The sequence below is a fragment of the Meleagris gallopavo genome, chromosome 6 (genome assembly GCF_000146605.3).
Source record: "Meleagris gallopavo isolate NT-WF06-2002-E0010 breed Aviagen turkey brand Nicholas breeding stock chromosome 6, Turkey_5.1, whole genome shotgun sequence".
Taxonomy (NCBI): domain Eukaryota; kingdom Metazoa; phylum Chordata; class Aves; order Galliformes; family Phasianidae; genus Meleagris; species Meleagris gallopavo.
The window spans coordinates 21,112,289-21,119,145 of NC_015016.2; the positions used below are offsets into that span (position 1 = coordinate 21,112,289).

At 39.2% G+C, this 6,857-nt stretch overlaps 1 long non-coding RNA gene across 1 annotated transcript; it reads right to left on the reverse strand.

The window, feature by feature from the left end:
* Window positions 1-2,165: 2,165 nt before the first annotated feature.
* LOC109368185 lies at window positions 2,166-6,835 on the reverse strand. Its single transcript, XR_002115954.2, has 3 exons — window positions 5,842-6,835; window positions 3,477-3,632; window positions 2,166-2,678 (listed from the first exon to the last, which is right to left on the reverse strand). It is a non-coding gene; the product is annotated as an uncharacterized LOC109368185 (long non-coding RNA).
* Window positions 6,836-6,857: the final 22 nt, after the last annotated feature.

Here is a 6,857-nt window from a genome sequence, read left to right on the forward strand (position 1 = left end):
TGGAACTCATTCTTTCACCAAAATAACGTTTAGCAATTTATTTGGGGGTTTTGTTTTGTTTTCCATAACCTTCCCTTACTCATTTGTCATTTTTGTTAGCAGTGTGAACTGAGGTATTTAATGCTTCTCTTTAGTACTGCTCCAGGAACAAGTTTTAGGGGATATTCCTTCACATTAAAATCAAGGATTTTTTCATGTCTATTTACAGTCCAAACGTGCCAAACTGTGAATAGTTAGCTGGCAGTAGCCTGATCAAACAGGGCAGTGTTACTCTATCAAACTAATCCCACAATTCTTAGCAGTGAAAGAAACCACTGGGTAGCATTGCTTCTCTAAATTTAACTGGCATGTGTTGCCATGGTGACTGCATTTAATCAAATGTAGCCTGTATCTTAAGTTAATAAAACCTAATGCTGCTGTTAAACAGTTATTTTAAATATTAAAATACAGTCAATTAGCAACAGCTATGCTGTATTTTAAGAGACACTTTAATGGAAGTGCAATCATAGTTCTTTGTTTTCATAATTCTACAAAGCATTCTATGCACTGATAGTGCAATTACTTTTAATGATAACATTTTATAAAAATATAGGAATACAGGATTTTCATATATTAGCCAGTCCCACAGTTAAAGTTCAGATAACAGATTCTGCTCAACATGTTACGGTGCCTTTGCCAAACCCAACTGGATAGTTGCCACAGTTAAACAAGTAATTCAATTTAAGTGTCTGTTCTGGAGTAACTATGCTATTAATTGCAAAGACCTCCATACAACCACCCATGGCCTTGCCTTTACAGTAAATAACTAAATGTTTAATCAGTGTTTTTGCATAAACAAAACACTGCTAGGTATTTGTTCAATTGCACAATACTCATTTGCTGTGTGATGACTGTTTAGTGTTAAAAAAAACACACACACAAAAAAACCCCTTCCTAGTCGTTGTACCGTGAAAATAAAAAAAATACTGGTTCTAGATTTGCTTAAAAGCATCAATCTACAGTTAGTGAGATACAATGGTACAGTATGTAATTACAACTAGAGTAAGTTGTTGAAATGGCTGTTTTAATTACATATAATCAAACCTTTTCATAACACAAGCAAATTACATACACTCCATTTTAAGTTTTGCTTAACTGTTGCCAGAAACTTCTTGATATGATATAAAAGTTTATTACTACTGAGTGTGTATAGGCAAGTGTCATGATAGCAAAGTTTATGTATTGATTACTGTGAGTTCTGAGTGTTTTGAATTCATGCAAATCCTGCTTTTGAACCTTGCAGTCACAAGGTTCGTATTAGTAAAAAACAAAGTAAGAATATTTTACCCTTACCCCTTAACAACCTAGATCATTTTGCAAGCGTCTTTAGAGGGAATGGAATAGAATAGTCTCAACTCATTTACCAGCTTTTCCTCTAGCTGCCCCTTTCCTGACATAATCATGAACTTTTGGACATCTTTGCAAAATACCTATTTAAAATTGTTCTACAGTATAAAATCCTTCAACTAAAGCAGTTCTTTGTGAACTGTCAACATGAATTGGTCTGAAAGTTGTTTAGCTCACATAGCTTCCTTGAATTTCTGGATAGGAAGATTCTCACAAAGATTGTGTGTATTGCATTGAGATGTCTTGCAAAGCTGCAGTAAGATACGTTAAGAGTGCTCTCTGTGAAGATAGTGAAGTTTGTGGGTTCTGGTTTTTTGTAATTTGGTTAGGTTGTGCAGTATATTCATTGTTTCCGTGTTACTCTTACGAGCATGAAATTAGCCTATTAAATTTGTATTTTCTTGGTACTTATTTTAACACCATAGTCATTGACTTTACAATTCAAAAATAAAGTTTGGCAAGACTATTTTGTAAACCTGTTAATTTTATAATGTAAAAAATTACTCTAACCTTGAATTGTTATTTGCACTTTCATAGTCTATACTTGATACATTCCCACTTTATATACAAGTAGGATACTACAACCATGTAGATGTTTGGCCAAATGAATGCTGTTAATAATATGTAAAATTCTTTGATTAAACATTTATTACTTAAACTAATTCCGTTCTGTCTTATCTCATCTTAGACTTACTGTACTAGATTCTCAGGACTGATGATAGAAGTTTTTAGAATACATTTGGTCCCAAGCCAGAATAGCAGGGGACGATAACAGTAAGATGAATGTTTTGATTTGAAAATATAAGGTACTTATTATATTCATTAAGCTTTGAAAACCTAAAGTAGACAGTTCCACTTTACTTGCCACAGCCATATTGTGCAAGTATGTTTTTGTAAGCTGTAATGCCCTGTCAGTAAAAATAGTGGTGCTGAAGAATGTGGAGAGGTGGTACTAATCCTTGAGGAAGACACCATGAATTAGTGGAACTGACAGCTTGTGATGCTGAAGCGTAGAACACAAAATGTCAAAACTGGTCTGTTTGACCAAGGAAAACATGGTGGTCTGAGTAGTGCTCCTGAATTGTGTCATATCCAGTCTCTGTTGTTAGCAGGAAATTCCAAACTATCCAAACAAACACTAAACTATTCTGTTCATTGTTACAATAATTTAATTAGCTTCTTGAAACAAAAATGTCAAGATACAGGAGAGCTTCTAAAATCCAGTGCACAAAATTGGATTAGTCACTGCAAAGCACTTCTCATCACCTGTTGCTGCGGTGTCGCTCAATATGCTGCAATTAGCAAAAGAAAATGAGTTTTACTAAGACACTGAGTGTTTTTTTTCCCTAATAGCAGCTAGTATATATTCATATATAAGTATATATTCAAATTTAAGACATAGTTTCAGAGGTGTTCAAAATCACAACATGCTTCAAAACCAGACACTCCTACAACCCAGTTTCAGAGCTCTCTTGATCAAGGCTGACTTCATAATTGCATTTTCCTCCTCTTCTCTCCCAGCACACGTCATCCCACTGTAGTACACACAGGGGCTGATAAGAATGGAATCCAAATACAGATACAATGATAGCTAGTTTCTTTACTGAAAATTATCTACACAATCTACTTGATATTACAGAATGTAGTGATTATTGTCCTTATTACTATTCTGCAGATCAGACAGATCTGGACAATTGAAAACCATAGGGAAGCCAGTGGTAATGCAAAATTGAGCGTCATTTCTAACCTTTGTTCCTTTTAACTGAAGAGTAAAGTACAAGATGTGCACAAAAAGGAGGAGATAGATTCCCTGTTAGCAGTGCATGAGATGTGTTTTCTGCCAGTCTTTGTACAGGGGTAAAGGAATGAATGAAAACTTAACTTTCTGCAGTGATATGTGTGCATTCCAATTCAAAACTATGCAATAATAGAATTTGTATTGTTCTCTAAATATATAACAACATGAAACACTTCAAGCCATTCATAAAAGATTTACTGAAAATAGAACAATGAAGTAAAAAAATATTTCCAATAAACTGCAAAGCCTTTTTTCTCCCAAGTTTTCATAGATACATAGGGTTGCGGCTCACCAAGGCTGTTGTTGACGGGATGTTGTCATTTTAAAATTAAGCAGGTCTTCATCTTTTCAAAACTTCTTTCTGCAGTGACATACGAAATTTAGAAGAATTTTGCGTGTTTTCTTTTTAAATCATTTGCATGGATGTACAGATACATGGAACGTTTATCTGCAGAGGATGAGACAAACAGTCACAAAATGATACCGTGAACCCACCACCTTCCGGGGCTGCAGAGAGGCTGCAACTGCACAGCTCCTCAGAAACAGGTTGCTGTGCATAGTTCCATGTCGTGCAAAAACTTGGGAGGACTTCGGCACAGCTTTAACCTTTCAAACACTGCTACATCCCAAATCCTCAGTAAGTTTGGCCAAAACACCCATGTGAATTTATGGGACCCAGCAATAATTCAGCAAGTGGCTCTACCTACAACCCCAACAAATAATTCTGGCAGTGTCCCTCCAGCACGCTTCCCGACAGAGCTAACACAGCAAGCAGCATGCTTTAGTGTCACAGCAGTGTATGCATGCACTTGACTCTTACAGCCTTACAAGAAGTCAAAAACTCACGTGGGACCATGAGCTCTCAATTGGAAGGTTTTTGAGTAAGGGTTTGAAACCCAGATTTTCCACGTCCCCCAAACATTTCTTTGATCACAGGGCTATCTTGGATTGTAATGCTGAGTTTCCATTCTGTGTCATACAGATGCACAGAGGCTTAAACTGGAGATAGTACAAAACTATGTGGAGCAGTTTTGGACATGGACCCCACATGGACAGGTTGGGTCACAGCGCGCTGAAGGACTCAGCATTTGCAGCCTTTGATTGGCCCTGGAATTGGTTTTCTTAGTGTTTGTGCTCTGAAAGCCTCTCCTGGGGAAACTATTAGGACAGGCTTCAAGAATACAGCCCTGGGCAGTGTAGCAGAATGACAAAAAAGTGCAGATGAGGACGCAAAGAAATGGGGGCAGCGGAGTGGGTGCCTACCCCAGAGAAAAAGTTCATCCAAAAACACATGCAGTGATAACCACAAGTAACCAGTTCAGTGCAACTGATGGAACAGGACAAACAGGTATCTTATTTTTGAAATCTAAGTGTAATAAACTAGTAATGGTAGACTGGATCTGCTTTACATTTAGTATGAGATCTTATCCAACTGCCCCATCTCCTTTACATTTTTCCACTAACAAAGAGGAAGTCTTTATAATTAAGATAATTTACATGCACAGTAGAAATGTGCCTCCAGGAATCGGTGTTGTCTTGCAGCTGTTGTACTGGCTTATAATGGAGGCATGGAAGTATTCCTTAACAGCAAACTTGCATAAAGACAATGAACTTCCCTTGTCACAATTACCAGTAGCACCTATTTCTCACAGTGCAAAGAATAATAGAAGTCCCAAGTGAGGCTGCACCCAAGGATCACATTATTCCATCAGCAATGTAAAGGCTAAAAACCAAGACCAGAGAATTTTTACTGGAGCCACAATTCAACCTAACCAATTCAAGTTCTGTTCAAAAATCACAGCTATTTGGATGAAGCAGAAACAGCGACATGTAAAGATAACCAGTTAAGCAGGAAACCTGTACTACAGGATTTCCATTTCCAAGAAGACTCACTGGTGAAAAGGTAGCCCGTTGTTCCAAAAATAAGTCCTAAGGGCCTGAAAACAACTGCAGAAATACTTCTGTTAAGAGCTGCATTTTCACTGTTCTTGTGTCACAGAAGCATTCTCAAGAAGAATTATAGCAGTTTGAGAGTCAGACTTAACATACTCTTCAAGAATGAGGTATGTGTACAAGTATTATCTCTGCCACTGCGACATGCCTTGGGCCTGAACTCAGCGACCTCAGAAAATGGGGCTGGTTCTTGGCTCCACCATGCTTTTGAATGAGGAATCAAGACCTACATTTGCTAAGATATATGCATGCTATTCATGTGAGTAATAATTCTCCAATACATTTCAAGAATAGCATCCCTTATAGCTAAGGTGATTAAGAGAAAAAAATGCCCTCATAAGAGAGCTAAGGAGCATATGAACCTTAGCACAGGACCATGTGGAAACACAGACTGCACCAGTTGGGCAGTCGTGCCCAATTACATGCATTCACAGCACAAATATTTCCAGACCAGCCCTCCAGGTGCATCCTCTGCAGAGTGACACAACATTGTAATAACGGATTCTTCAGATAGGAGCCAGCAGATACAGGAAGCTAAGAAGAAGCAGCGCAATTAAATTATTGCAGAATAATTAAACTATGTAAGCAGGGGTTGCATGGAGCATATGTGGATATGCAGCACTTCTAATAATTAATCATCACCATCTGAAAGTTCTCAGGACCAGTGGTCAGGGTGCACTCAGCCAACTCCAGGTGGAACTCACATTTTTCTCCTGGTTCTTTGTCTGACCACAGGAGAAGTCCCTTGGGGTAGGGATGGGTTCTGATGGCTCCAAAGAGCTCAGCCAAGAGAGCACTTCTCTTTTGCTGAGGCTAAAATAAAGTAAAATAAGATGAAAGTGTGTGATAATGCAATAATAGATGTAATCCCCAGCTTCAGCTAAATTTATGCTGTGCAAAATCCAGCCACCTACATTAGGCATTTCCGACTTAGAAGCCACAGCCCAACACAACCCACTTCAGCTTCAGAGAGCCTGGTTCTACTAAGGAGAATCTAGAAACAAATAAAGATGCTCAAAGATTAGGATCACCTTCGCCAAATTTGGGATCCTAGCTAGGGGAACAGAGGGAGAGGGCTTTTAGGAGGTCCTGAGCTCCTTCCCCCTGCACCCCCTGGGCATTCAGCAGCTCTCCCATCACATTTCAGCCATTGCCTTTCCACCCCCCTTAGCCCAGGCAGGGGGCGGTGGGACAGCCAGGGCAGCCCCCAGCAATCCGTGCTGGTGGTTCTAAGGGCCCCTCAGAGACATGAGCAGAATGGTGATCCCAAGCCCCACCTCAGGGTGTCATTCTATGCAGGCAGACCCCTATGAGTTATGCCCATCAACTACACAGTTGTTCCCATAGCACATAGAGTGAAATTCCCTGTTTTACATGAAAGAGTGATGGGGTTTCAGCAGGATCATTTTCCTCAACAACAACAACAAAAATGTTGCAGAAAATAGTTCACATCCGCTGAGTATGAGGCAAAAATCAATTTATTTTGCATCAGACAGATTTAAATGAAACCTAGCAGCTCCCCCAGAACCAAGCCCTGCCAGATAATCATAGAATCATAGAATTGCTCAGGCTGGAAAAGACCTTAAAGATCATCAAGTCCAACCTCAAACTAACCATACCACCCGAACAGCCTAAATCATGTCCTTGAGCACCACATCCAAACGGTTTTCAAACACACCCAGGGATGGTGACTCAACCACCTCCCTGGGGAGCCGATTCC